Genomic DNA, 13,849 nt, shown 5'->3' on the forward strand with positions numbered 1-13,849 from the left:
AAGAGAGCAAAAATGTGAATTTTGTCCATGTGTGCTAGTTTTATTTACTCTGTTGCAAGGCCAAGATTGGCACTCCTAAATCCCTTTGCCTTCTCGGTGCTTACACATGGAAGTTACACATGGAAAACATGAAGACACACACTCTTCTTACATGAATTGCACATGGAAACACTCGCCATCTCTGGTGTTCAGACCCTGAGGCACAGGGGCTGGAGCTACCAAACAGGCTTTGAGAGCACTCTGACCACTAACTGGTATATGACACTGTGAAATCAGACACACACTGGTTTTCTTCCTGTCAAGTGGGAATAGAACCATCAACCCTACACATCTACAAGGACTTGTATACAAAACTAAACTAATAGTGAACAGGAGACTACATTGTAAAACAGAAGGCATTCATTTCTTCCATGCTCTGGCTAGAGCAGAGCTAAAAGCACAGTATTAGTTTAAAATAATAATTTAAAATAACCATTGTTGGTTTTGTTAAAGAAGAGAAAGAAAACCTGTCAAACCAATTCCTTTGTGCTATGTTCTGACACTCTAAATTTCTTAACTTTAAATACTGAAACTTATTGGTTTACAAGAATCCTACTTGGAACCTTAGATGAATCACTTCACCATTTGGGGTATTAGTTTCCTCAAGTGTAAAACGAGGGTGGGGAACAAGCTGGACCTCCAAGTCCCCTTCTTGCTATGATGTTTTTATCATTCTATTCATCTATAGATGCCCAGTCAAAAGAACTAGCTAAATGCTTTTGGTTAGTTAATAAAAATGAATCATTATAACCGAGTTGCAGCATTCATAAATGTACTTTTATGTTCCACCATCTCAACTATACTGAAATTAGAGGGAAAATAAGAATTTGATAACGTAATTCTTCCCGACATTCCTTTCCATAAGCGTGAAACTTGGAATGATATGAGACATGACGTGTAAATCTTCTATTTCTTCATATGAGCCCTTGCTGCCCATGTGCACAAATGCAAACAATCCAAGAAAAGAAACCCTGGTGTGCTGGCGCATCACTGGAGGAAAATCTGGCTGTGCTGGACTCACCGGAGAAACGATGTCAGTCGCTATACACTTTCACATTTGGAGATATCCCAGTTTTACCTACACACATGCAAGGCTTGATGCCAATGATCCCAGAATGGGAATTTTAAAGGTCAAAACTACAAAAAGTACCAAATCAAATCAGGCAACTAGACAGAGCATCAGCTTTAGAAGAAGTTCCCTTCAGTTGATCCACTTTTAAAACATTAAACTTTGAAGAAATTTCCTGGAAAATGCTTGATTTGCGTTTATCTAAAAGTACTTCTACAAATATATCCATCATAATATCTAATCCTAAGAATCAGAGGCCTTTTTCATGTTCTCCATAATATCTGTGATTTCATTAAATAATCAGGTGAGTTAACAGCAGGTAAGTTTTACTACTATGACAATCAGCTCAGTTTTCGTCATTGGCTATTAAATATTTCCCAGCAACTCTGAGAGAAGCAGAGGATAACAACTGCATTTTTCTTCGGGAGCCCAATGGACTGCAATGCAGAGCTAAGGTGCCACTGGAAACATGGCCGACCCAAGGGCAGCAACAGCAGCAGAAGTTACTCAGGGGTGCATGGCAGTGAAGGGGCTGGAAGGATGAAGCAGGCATTACACAACTAATGACATCCGCACACAACCTCCTGATCTGTTTACTCTGAAATAAATATCTGCATCTACATGAAGTGGATATGTACCAAGATATCACCACAGCAATAAATCAATACACTCTCTTGCTCCAACTACAAAGGCCCAGAAAAAAATGACAGTCCTAAACTGCGGAGAAAACTCATATGTAACAGACCAAGGTAGTTATTATCTCATAGGCAGTCAAAGATTCCTCTAAAGAAGTCTTCATTTATTCAAAAACAGACTGTCAAATTATAACTGATAAATACCTAGTACGAATGAAGGCAGGCATTTTTTAATCTCTTAAGAAAATGGAAAAGATTGAGCAGAACAACAAAAATTTTTCTTTCACAATTCCATGTTTAACTTCCTTTTCAATAAAATAAATATCATAACATTCAAAATAACTGTAGACCTCCTTCAGCCCGGCATTAAACAGGGGCCCCTACTGTAGGCTAAGCATTATCCTGGCCCCAAGAACAGGAGGTGCTTTTTCCTTCTGGATCCAAAGAGTACAATGATAACCATTAGAGTTAACTGTAGGGGTGGGGGAAGGCTGGTGAAGGAGACAAGAACCGATTTTCAAGTCAGCATTTTGGATTTTTTTAAAGCTAAAACAGAATGACAAAGTGAGAATAATCTGTGTGTACGTGCATGTACAGTACATGTGTGTGTTGAATACCATAAATTATAATCCATCTACTTATTTTTATTTCTTTTATCAGACATAACACAGATGTAGAAATCTGTCTATATTTTATCTTTCCTTTTAAAAACAAAGATTTAGAAAATTGCTTTTACAATTAATAGACTGTTAAGTTAGTAGAACATTAAAAAGATTTAAAATTCAGTTAAGCGGTGAGATGGCAAATAATTAAGCAATATTCCTCTTTAAAAGTGGGGGAACTAAGTATCTCCTAAGAAAACAACTTTATCAAAGGACAAATAACAACAGAATACAATTCCCTTTAAATTACCTATCTGAGTTAAAATAAAGGAAATAAACTTTTAATCTTATAGCATAACATTGTCAGGACAGGAAGAGAAAAATGATGAGAAAATGGGGTAGGGTGGAGCTTAGCAAAGACAAATAACAATAAAGAAAACAATACTCTTTTCTAAAAGAAAAAAGGTTAAAATAACAGTTCACTGGCATTCTGGTATGAAAATATAGAATTCAATGGTCTTTAAATTTTTTATTAAAATTAAATTAAATTTGAAATTAGGTTCTTCAGTCATGTAGCCACATTTCAAAAGCTCAATAAGCCATGTCTATATTATAGATCTTTCCATCACTATACAAAGTCTATTGTACAGCACTGGCCTGGAACATTTTAAACAATTTATAGAAGTGATACTTTACATAACCAACGATCAGAGAGTTCTGTCACAAATTGTTGATAGAAAACGTTAAGACAAACATTTCACAATATTAACTATAAAGCAGGAATCTTGTCATGATTAAGCATATATACCATAGAAAAAATACTTAAGGTTCAATAGGCCAACCACCTGTGTTTAAAAAGGAGCATCTCTACCCATCTAAACAGATTAAGGGACCAGCCCCTTTATAAAGAGAGAAATATATTTCATAGTCTCTCTTGGTAGTCCACTTCAATGTTTAATATAGCATCAAGGAATAACTCATCAGCCCCGTCACTCATTTCATTCAACCCATTTCCAAAGCAAAAGAAGAACATTTTGCCACCAAGTCTACAGCTTACCGTGCAACCTTCCATTCTAGAGGGGAAAATGCATTTATTTAGATGTTCTTAATCAACCTTATTTATGCCCATAGGAGCCTGTGCCTATTCTAAACATGGTCGGACATCTCCCTTTCAGTGGCTCTCGGTAAACGTCAGCATAAAGTTCAAAATCCTTACCACTGAGCACAGTCCTTGCCAGCCAGGCACAACATCTCTCTCTCACCTATTTTCCCATCCTTTCCTCCACCTCTTTCCAGCCTTATATGATTTCACTCTGACTTCTCACATGTAGTGTCCTCAGCCTGCAATGCTAACCTGAGGATTTGGACTTTAGAGTCTAGTCCTTCTGCAGTACAAGGCACACTCCTTCCCCCACCCACTCCACCCACTGCGCGTGCACACACACACACGCACAAAAATTCAAAATCCAATTAAGAAAAATGCGTTCTTCCAAAAGGAAGATCTTTGACTACAAAGGTGATTAGATTTTGCAATAGAGTCAGTAAATACTGAAGGCGCTACTTTAAAAAGGTTGGAGAATATTAATTCTTGTACATCTTTAATAAAAAAGGAAACCAACCATCTGTGTTGAGTATTTTGTCATCTGTCTGGAATGAACAGTTTGGATCACATAATTTCTTGAAATCCCTTAAAAAATTAAGATTCACTGGCATAAACACTAAGTACACCTTAGGTGATTCACAAACACTTGACTGAAAACAAGAATCTGTGTCTTGCATCCTGTGAAAGTTGACTGTATGGACTTCATTTTCACTTATGCGTGCCGGATGAAACCATGAAGGTACCACAATAACTTCTGGCTTTACTGGAGAGAAGAGCTAAGGGGCAGAAGGACTAGTAAGTCAACATCGTCGAGCATATTGTTCAATGTCATCTTGACACTACTCAGAGACTATTCTGACAATCACAACTTAGGGTGTAAGCGAAAAGGTCCTTTATATACTGCCAGTGAGAGCGTAAAGCTGCACCTTTCTGGAGGAAATTTAATACTCCTTATCAAGAGCCTTACATGTTGGCTTTGCAAGCGATTCCATTTCTAAGACCAAAACTCAATAAATGTGCCATAGTGCATCTATCCACAGCATGGACTCAGTCCTATGCAGCCTTTAAAACTGATAGCACTGGGCTGGCCCAGTGGCTCAGGTGGTTGGAGCGCCGTGCTCCTAACGCCAAAGCCACAGGTTCGAGTCCCACATGGGACAGTGAGCTGCGCCCTCTACAGCTAAGAGTGTGACAAGGGCTCTCCCTGTAGCTGGGTTGCCTTGGGCTGCCAGGAGCTGTCAGTGGACAGCGTGAGTGGCCATGGGCTGGTGAGAGCTGCTGTGAGCGGCGGACCAACGACCGACGGCCTCAGCCCGGGGGAGCGCAAGGCTCCTAATCCCAGCATGGGCCAGGGAGCTGTGCCCTACACAACTAGGCTGAGAAACAACGGCTTGAAAGGGAGAGGGAGGGGGTTCACAAGATGGCGGGGAGGCCAGATGATGGGGACGGGGGGACACTGATAGCATTTTTTTAAATGCTGCTACTACTATACAAGATTAATTTAATAAGAAAATCTGCATATGTTAAGTGTAAAAAGCGAATTCCAAAATAATGTCAGTATGATACTGGGTTTTCTTGTTGCTGATGGTGTTACTGTTAAAATATATCTGCTTCATTTTTATAAATCTACTTAAACTAAAACAAAAAAGTTTACAAACGAAGACTGACCTTTAATGATAAAAGCATGGGGCTTTTTGTGTTCTTTTGATGTGAATTTTATAAAATGAATTAACGTATCTTCTGAGATATATGAAAACAGTTAGTTACATTAAATAATCATAATTAAGTTAGAAAAAAAGGTTTGGTTTTCCTACAGAAACCTCCTCATAGATAATAAAGAGCAATGTTGCTTTTTTTCGTTAGTGTGACTGTCAGGAAACCTAAAGCCAAACTTCTCCATCACCTTTAGTAACCGCACCACATGGCTGGGTGCGCGTCTGGCTGTTGTACCTCATAACCCGCTCTCACCTGCATTACAGATATTCTTCTAACTAGCTTCAAAACCCTTCTTGTGGAGAGGTGTGTGGGTGAAAGGCGAAAAGAAAGATGGAAAAAGAAGGAAAGGGGGGAAAGGAGAAAAAGGATGAGCTGGCAATTGTACAAACAGAACACCATTCTATCTCTGTAATTTTCAGATTATTTATTAAAGTTCAAGTTCCACCATAGTGGGTATTTAGTGTACTTAATAAATATTCACGTAATAACAAATGAAAATAACTTCCCAGTTTGAGAAATGAGTGTCTTTGAGGGCCCTTCCTACTCCAAAGAGTTCCTATCTTATTAAATTTTGGTGTCTTAGTATGTGCTTATTAGGCAGTCATCACCAATGTTTTTGCATATTTGAAATATCAGAAAAACCCAGAGACACACTCGTTAGCATGACGACAGTTTGACTTGTATGCCTTCAAGCTACAGCTTAGTACTCAGGATTTGACATTCCTTTACAGTAAGTCTGCACAGGTCTGTGGCTCACAAACTGAATCAATGTACTACAGGCACAGGAGAAAAATGTTTACCATGAGCTAAATTTGGATAGCAGATACTCTTTTTGAAAGGCCGATACGACTTTTTGTACTGGTTTAATTTGTGCCATCATTTAAAATAAGAGATATAGATCTGACATGAAAAACTTACTTTCAACTTCTAAAAATCACGCAAGCTGGCAGAACATGGCCTGTATTTCGACGTGGCAGTATTCAGCAAGAGTGATCAGCGACCACCTGTTCAGGTGGAGTTGTGGGTCTCCAGTGTGCTGGAGTCCCCACGTGGCCCTCGCCACTCATGTCCAATGGCCTTTGGTAGACAACTGTAACCCCTTCACCACATCGCCAGTCTTCAGGAAAGTTTCCCAAAAATGCAATTATTGGTTATGTCTAATTCTTTCAAGGAGCGCCGAGGGCCTCCCACTACAGTCTTTCCGTGACAGTGCCTCAGAAACTGCCCAAGGAGTACCAGGGGGGAGCCACCCACCAAGCCTCTTTAAACATCCTGGCTTTTGTGCTGCCTTTGCTTTTCCCTGATTTCCAAATCAGTGAGTGGCTAGCGCATAACAATTGCTGATAAATGGTAGATGGATGGACAGATGATGGATGACAAATATAATTTATACTATAATTAGTCGTAACTTCTTCCCGTTACTGGCAAATAAAGAATTCTGCTATAAAGGAAATCTGCAATGATTTTTAAAGTAGCTATTTTTTTTATTATTGCCATTGTTATTCTTATAATAGCTGCTCACATTTGTTCCAAACATCCCTAATCTACCATTTAGGGGAAGGGTGGGGGGGGGTGTTCCCAAAATGAAGAAGAAGTGCCACTACTGGTATGTAAAATGACCTCAGGTGGTACTTGGGGCTTGGTATTATAAATTACAATGAATCACATACTAAGAAAGTTAATTCTTTCCCAAGGTTCTTTCAATCTGAGCATATTAAAGAACAAGTCTTCTCTGGTGCTAAGCATTTTTAAGCCCCCTTATGACACCTGCCAATTTAATTTCCCTCATAAACAGAGGAGCTTAGGCTCAAGCCTGAAGCCTTTATCAGACAACTGAATCCAGACAGGATTTAATAGTAATCGGTTATAAAAGCCAATGATACTGGTCTTTCAGTTTGGGTGGGAATACAAAGATTCATTTTAAAGAAAATTAACTTTTAAAAAGCATTATAAAAGTTTGTATTATGTGTATTTTACCACAATTAAAAATAAACAACTAAGCATAATATTAAGTAAATAACAGCAGAGGGTGGAGTGCAATCATAACAGAAAAGCACCAAAGTGATACACAAAATACTGACTTTTGGGAAATAAATGTTTGTCAGGATATTACTAGTCTGCCACACGGATGAAACGTGTTCAAATTTATTTTAATTTCAATTTTACATTAAACAAATGTAAAAATATATGTAATGATAAACTACATTTCTATGGTGACTGAAAAACTTAAGATTTGTAACCTTTACACTTTATAACAGTTAAATTAACTTATGGCTATAATTGACTGTACGACTTTATATATATATATATATAATGGACTATTTATGACTATATATGGCTATAATTAATCTATTGCAATATCATAAAAATAGATGACCCTCCACACCAAAAGTCTTCCCACAAAGACTTTTTATAAGCTGCAAATGATGATATAAAATAAAATTATTTTATTTTAAAAGCACGTCTATATTTAAGATCACAAGTTGGGGCTGACAGTACGTAAACCTGTAAGTAGACGAAATGTCACTGGACTCCCTACTGTCAGATAGCAGCTGTGACAAAGGCCACAGGGGAGAGGTCCATGTTTCTATAAGGGCTCCTAACGGGTGTAATGTGACCCAGGCAGGGCTTCCTCGTGAGGAGAGGGATGGCAGCAGCAAAACGGCTTGGCAGGACCGGCAGGACCCAAGTCAGAGGAGTCTGAGACTGGGCTGCAGAGCTCGGGCGCTCACTGGCACAAACATGGACTTTACCTTTGTGCCAACAACAGTGGGAAGACGGCTGGCTGAAGGGCTTTTAAAACAGAGTGACCTGCCTCATCAGATCTGTGTTCTGAAAGGTTTGCTCTGGCTGTACTGTGACAACCCTCCAAAGAGGAATCAGGAAACAGAATCAAACATTAAATTGGTAATAAACAAAATAATTTAGAAACTACTGCATCTAGACAAAATAATGACCAATAGGAAGGAAGCTCAGATAACTGTCCAGTTGTTTTTTTTTTAACGGAAATTAAAAGATAACACTACACTTTTATTTAGGTAAATGATATAAAAATTTTAGAGACTGAACAATATAAAATTTAACACTTGGAACATATCAAAAATGACATAATTTCTTGGTCAGACTTAAGATGGCCTACCTATCTACCTACCTACCTACCTCCAGGGTTTTCAAGTAAGAAGGACTGGAGCTCCTGGAACGGTTCTCAGAACTGAGGCTCTGATGACTTCTCTGGCTCCCAGCCCCAGCTTTTCTTCACATGTTTCACATGACAGGCTTACCATATGATTTAACTGAAGAAATACTTTTGCTATTAAAACCAAGTCAGAAATTCACTGTAAACACCAGTGGCCTCCAGGACCCAGTTAAGAAATCAGAATCAGTCAGTAGAAGAGTCGCACCTCAGATGGCTATACCCTGTGAGTGCTGTTTGGTCTAAACTTCCAATTCTGATCTCCTTCATGAAAAGTACAGTACTCAAGAACAGTCCCCTGTCTGCTTCTAAGCCTCCTCAAAAATGTTCCAACTTTGGGTCACACTGTCATACCCACCAGAATGCTAAAAGAGAGAAAGAAAGAAAAAAAAAAAAAAGGAGGGAAGGAAAGGGCAAAAGAACATACAGTAGCAAGTTGGCAAGGACCGGGAGCAGAGCTGCAGGGAGTGCAGCTTGGCACATTCACTTTGGAAAACTTGCAATACCCACTAAGGCTCAGCAATTGCACTCCTAGGAATACACACAACAGAGATGCATGCACAGGTCCACTCATGAAAAGATATGTTCACAAATGCTCACAGCAGCACTATTTCTAATAGCCACAAACTGCAAACATCCCACATGCTTATCAACAGCACAATGGATAAATAAAATGAGGCATATTCATATGGTGAATAATCTACAGCAATAAGACTGAATCAATTACAACTACTCACCCGGGGAACCTTGGGGGAAGACAGGCCAAGAGTACAAGGGTTTCTATTTATATATAATGTTGAAAAACAGATACACATATTTCCAATAATATATGTTATTTCCACAACACAATGGCCGCATGTGGAAATAATGTCCATCTTTACCTTAATACTAAAACCCCAAATGAATCAGACTTATATAAGAAGAGTCAAAAACTTCTATAAGTAAATGTAGCAGAAAACCTTAGTAACCTTGGGCTTAACAGAGATTTCTTAAGATAAAACACATAAAACTGCAAATTTTTTTTAAAAAAAAAAATCAATAAACTGCATTTCATAATGATCTATATGATCTGTGCACTTTCCCATATATATCTTCAATACAATATTACTAAAGGGGCCCGGTGGCTCAGGGGTTGGAGCTCCATGCTCCTAACTCTGAAGGCTGCCGGTTCGATTCCCACGTGGGCCAGTGGGCTCTCAACCACAAGGTTGCCAGTTCAATTTCTCGAGTCCCGGAAGGGATGGTGGGGTGCGCCCCCTGCAACTAGCAACGGCAACTGGACCTGGAGCTGAGCTGCGCCCTCCACAACTAAGACTGAAAGGACAACAGCTTGACTTGGAATAAAGTCCTGGAAGTACACACACTGTTCCCCAATAAAGTCCTGTTCCCCTTCCCCAATAAAATCTTTAAAAAATATATATTACTAAAATTAAAAAAAAAAAAAAAAAAAAGCCTAAGGATTGAGTGGAGGGAAGACAACGCAATCAACCACTGTCATCTCATCTCAACACTCAGGAAAAAATACATACACCTCAAATACATCTCTCCCACAAATAGAGAAACAGGAAAAAGTGGAAGAGTGGGGGCTGTACAAGGGAAACACAGTTATCGGGAACTGTCCTTCCTACTCTCTGAGTTGGAATGGGGGGTTGGGGTACAATGAAGAGAGAGTCTTCTATAAATCTGGCTCTCCTCCCATGACTACTCTTAGTTCCCCACAGAGACACACAGAGGAAAGCATATCCAACATAAGAGCACATAAAAGACATGTTGGCCCCGGATCCTTTCCCACTGAATAGCCTTTACTTCCTTCTCTCTTCAGCTGGTCCCATCCTTATTTTTTCATTTTCTCCCTTCATTTCTCCTTATTCTTCCAGGCTTCTCTTTCTGCTTTCTACAACCACGCATCATTATCATATGCCCTTTTTCTCTTCACTTAAAGAGGCTCCAAAATAAGACAAGGCATTAACACACACACACAAGAATAGCACAGGATCTCTGTGTGTTGCAAATGCCCTCACACTAGGGAAGGGACAACATACAATCTATTGCTTTGCACCGATCCTGTTGACACAACATTGTCAGAATACGGGCCACAGCATAAATATTTTTGTACTTTCTCCCTCTTCCTTTCTCTCTTCTCCTGAAAAAGGCAGCTAGCAATTTATCCATTCAAATATGTGCTGGCTATGTGGGATGCTGATTAACTAGCTACTACTTATTTATTCCAGTATAAGGACCCCTTTTTAACAACAAAAAATGTCAAAAACAAACACACAACAAGAAATGATCCTTTCAGCTATCTGTTCCCTGAGAAAATGCAAACCTACCGTGTTTCCCCAAAAATAAGACCTAGCCGGACCATCAGCTCTAATGCATCCTTTGGAGCAAAAATTAAAAGACCCAGTCTTATTTTACTACAAGATTGGGTCTTATCTAACATAAGACTGGGTCTTATGTTAATTTTTGCTCCAAAGGACCCATTAGAGCTGATGGTCCGGCTAGGTCTTATTTTCGGGGAAACACGGTAGTAGGCACAGATCGTTCACTTTTACCTGTAAGCTTTATTAATTACAACACATCCGTTACATTTAACAACAGCAGATTGCGCAATGCTTAGTGTGAATGCAGATTCTCAGCTTCTCAGGCTCCTCCTTCACAGACTGCTTAGCCCCTCCCTGGAGTCAGCCTGGATGGATTGAGAATCCTGGCTCTGAGCACTCTGGGTTCAGTTCTTCTTTTGATTAAGAGTGGTCCAATTTTGTTCATGAGTTCACTAAAGAAGAAGCAATACAGTTTGTCAATAATTTTAGCACAGCAAAATGGTTTCTGTTCACTCAGGAGCTTTCTGGGGTGATTCGTCTGAGTCCTGCCAACAGCCAGAGTGAGAGAGAGAGAGAGAGAGAGAGAGAAAGAGAGAGAGAGAGAGAGAGAGAGAGAGAGTTTGTGTGTGTGTGTGTTCTCTCTCTCGCTCTCTCTCTCTCTCTCTCTCTCTCTCTCTCTCCCCTCAATTAGAACTAGTATCTAAAAATGTTTAATAAATGATCACTTCCTTTTTCCAAGCTATTAGTTATTACTACTTCCCTTACTCCTTACCTACTCTACCTCATAAATTTCCAAACCCCAAGAGTGTTCTAGCTTGGAAAACACAAGAAACAAAAACTTGAAAACCTATTTTTTGCATCAAATAAATATACACACCTTATTTTTTTACATTTATACTAGGTAGATGAGATAGTAATAGTGTGTGGCTCTGTCCCTACCATATTTAAAATGACTACATTCCTTCATTCAACAAGCACTCAATAAAAAAGAAAATACTCGTAGGAAGATTTACTCCTAAAATCTGTAACAAGTGTACTCTCTTGAAACATGTTTTTCTCTTAACTGGCAATAACATACAAATCAGGTATCTTTGTTATTATTATTATTGTTTTTTTAAGTGTGTTTTTCCCAGGACCCACCAGCTCCAAGTCAAGTAGTTGTTTCAAATCTAGTTGTGGAGGGCGCACCTCACACTGGCCAATCTGGGGATCGAATCAGCAACCCCGGTGTTACGAGCTTACGCTCTAACCAACTGAGCTAACCGGCCGCCCCTCAGAATTTTTTAAATTCATTGAATAATTTTCTCTGTAGTTATTTTTTAAACGGATAACTGGACATTTTTCTCTCTCTCCAAAATATTTTTAAAAAAACAAAAAACCCTAATACTTTTTGGTCACTCCACTGGTTTCTGTCCTATGAGTCAGCCATTCTGAACAGAAGTACTCCATGTCTCACCTACAAAATGACATTCAACGGACCTACACTATTCTGTTAAAAGTAAAAATATAATTTTATATTTCAAAGTAGTATTGAGATCTGTTAAGATAACATTTTCTAATTCAGGACTCCAAAAAACCTTCAAAATTCCATTCTATTACTTCGAATCACATTTGTATTTTTCAACGAAAGATCCTTACGAGTCTACAAAAATAAGTGAGGTTTATTTTTTGTTTTGCTTTTCCCATTTTACAAAATTGAGAAAAATTAATTCAACTAGTACTATCTGTCACAAGACTAGCAATTGCCATTAGGCAAGTTAAAACTATGAGATGGAAAAATTATTAGGAACATCATATCACTGTTGGTAAAAGTGTTGTTTCTCCACTCGGTTCCCTGAAATATCAAAATATCATTCTATATTGCACACAGTGAGCAAAATGAATTGTGGCAAATGATAACCTGGTTTCTTACAAACAAGTAGCTTCTCTCCTCTTTAAAGAAAGAAGACTGGGTTCCTTCATCCTTCCGACCAATAAACACATGAGAATACTGACCATATATAAAATTCCAAATATCTTTAATATTCAGGCCATGCCTCAAACAACTAATTTTAAAAATTAAAAAGTTAAAGACTTTGAAAATTTAGGTTAACTGGTGAACAAGAAATTGAAAAATATGGCGGTAATGTTACATGGTACTGTAAGCTATTCAATTCTTGGGCAGGATATGGTATTACTAGACCATAATTTTCTTTTTAACTTCAGATTCTTGTTTTCAAGTTCTTTCAAACAAATTAAAAAGATCTGACTATTCATCATTGTATGACTTTAAAAAAGAAGAAAAAAAGAGTAACTTCTATTTTTAATATATTCACGTTAGTGAAACAATTTCTATGTTTGCTCAGTTGACTCACCCATAAACTACCTTTATCACCCACTAAGTCAGCATATCACAACTGGCAGATACGTACGGAAGCACCCCCAAGAATACCAAAGCAAGCAAGCTCTGGTAAAACTGTGGATAAAGTTGTCATACGCAGAGCAGCTGATTTCTAAACTTTAACATCATGGCCACATACACCCTCCCTTTCTACCCAATTTAACCACAGGAGCTTAGGCAAAAAAATTAACAACAAATGTAATCAAAATATTTTAAAATCGGTCCTTATGAGAAAGTATTTCAACCATAAAAACCTCACTCATTGCTAATTTGTTTCTCAATAATATTCATCCATTCTGTTCAACTCTCAATTTATCAACAGAGAATTCATTTACTCAAAAAAGCCAACATAATTATGGCTGTCCTCCCATTAAGAATGCTCTTCCTAGTAACAAAACTCTAAGATTACAGTTAGCACCAGACCATTCACTAGTTACACCCCCCTCTCCCCTCCCCACCACCACCATTTTACTGGCAAAACATTCACAAGGCTGAAGACTGTTTTTCATCTCAGCAAATAGAATACTTTAAGACGGATGGCTAACCACAAACCAGAAGTTAGAAGCTACATAAAAATAAACCTAAATTTTTCTGTTTCTAATCTCTAAAGAAAACAGTAACATCTTCCGTATTTATAATGCCCTGAATTACAGCCAGGAGCCTTTCACCTGATTATACTAATAAATCGATTTAATGTCATCATTTTGCCATCAGATCATGTCCTCCATACACGAGTGTACTTTAATTAAATCCATTTTACCATGTTAGGTTCTTCATATATTTTCTTTC

At 38.3% G+C, this 13,849-nt stretch overlaps 1 protein-coding gene across 18 annotated transcripts in view; it reads right to left on the reverse strand.

Annotated features, from left to right (window-relative positions):
- SRPK2 (SRSF protein kinase 2) overlaps positions 1 to 13,849 on the reverse strand; it is a 213,312-nt gene that overhangs the window by 111,713 nt on the left and 87,750 nt on the right. The gene's annotated exons all lie outside the window — the stretch shown is intronic.

Source organism: Rhinolophus ferrumequinum, chromosome 20 (genome assembly GCF_004115265.2).
Source record: "Rhinolophus ferrumequinum isolate MPI-CBG mRhiFer1 chromosome 20, mRhiFer1_v1.p, whole genome shotgun sequence".
NCBI lineage: Eukaryota > Metazoa > Chordata > Mammalia > Chiroptera > Rhinolophidae > Rhinolophus > Rhinolophus ferrumequinum.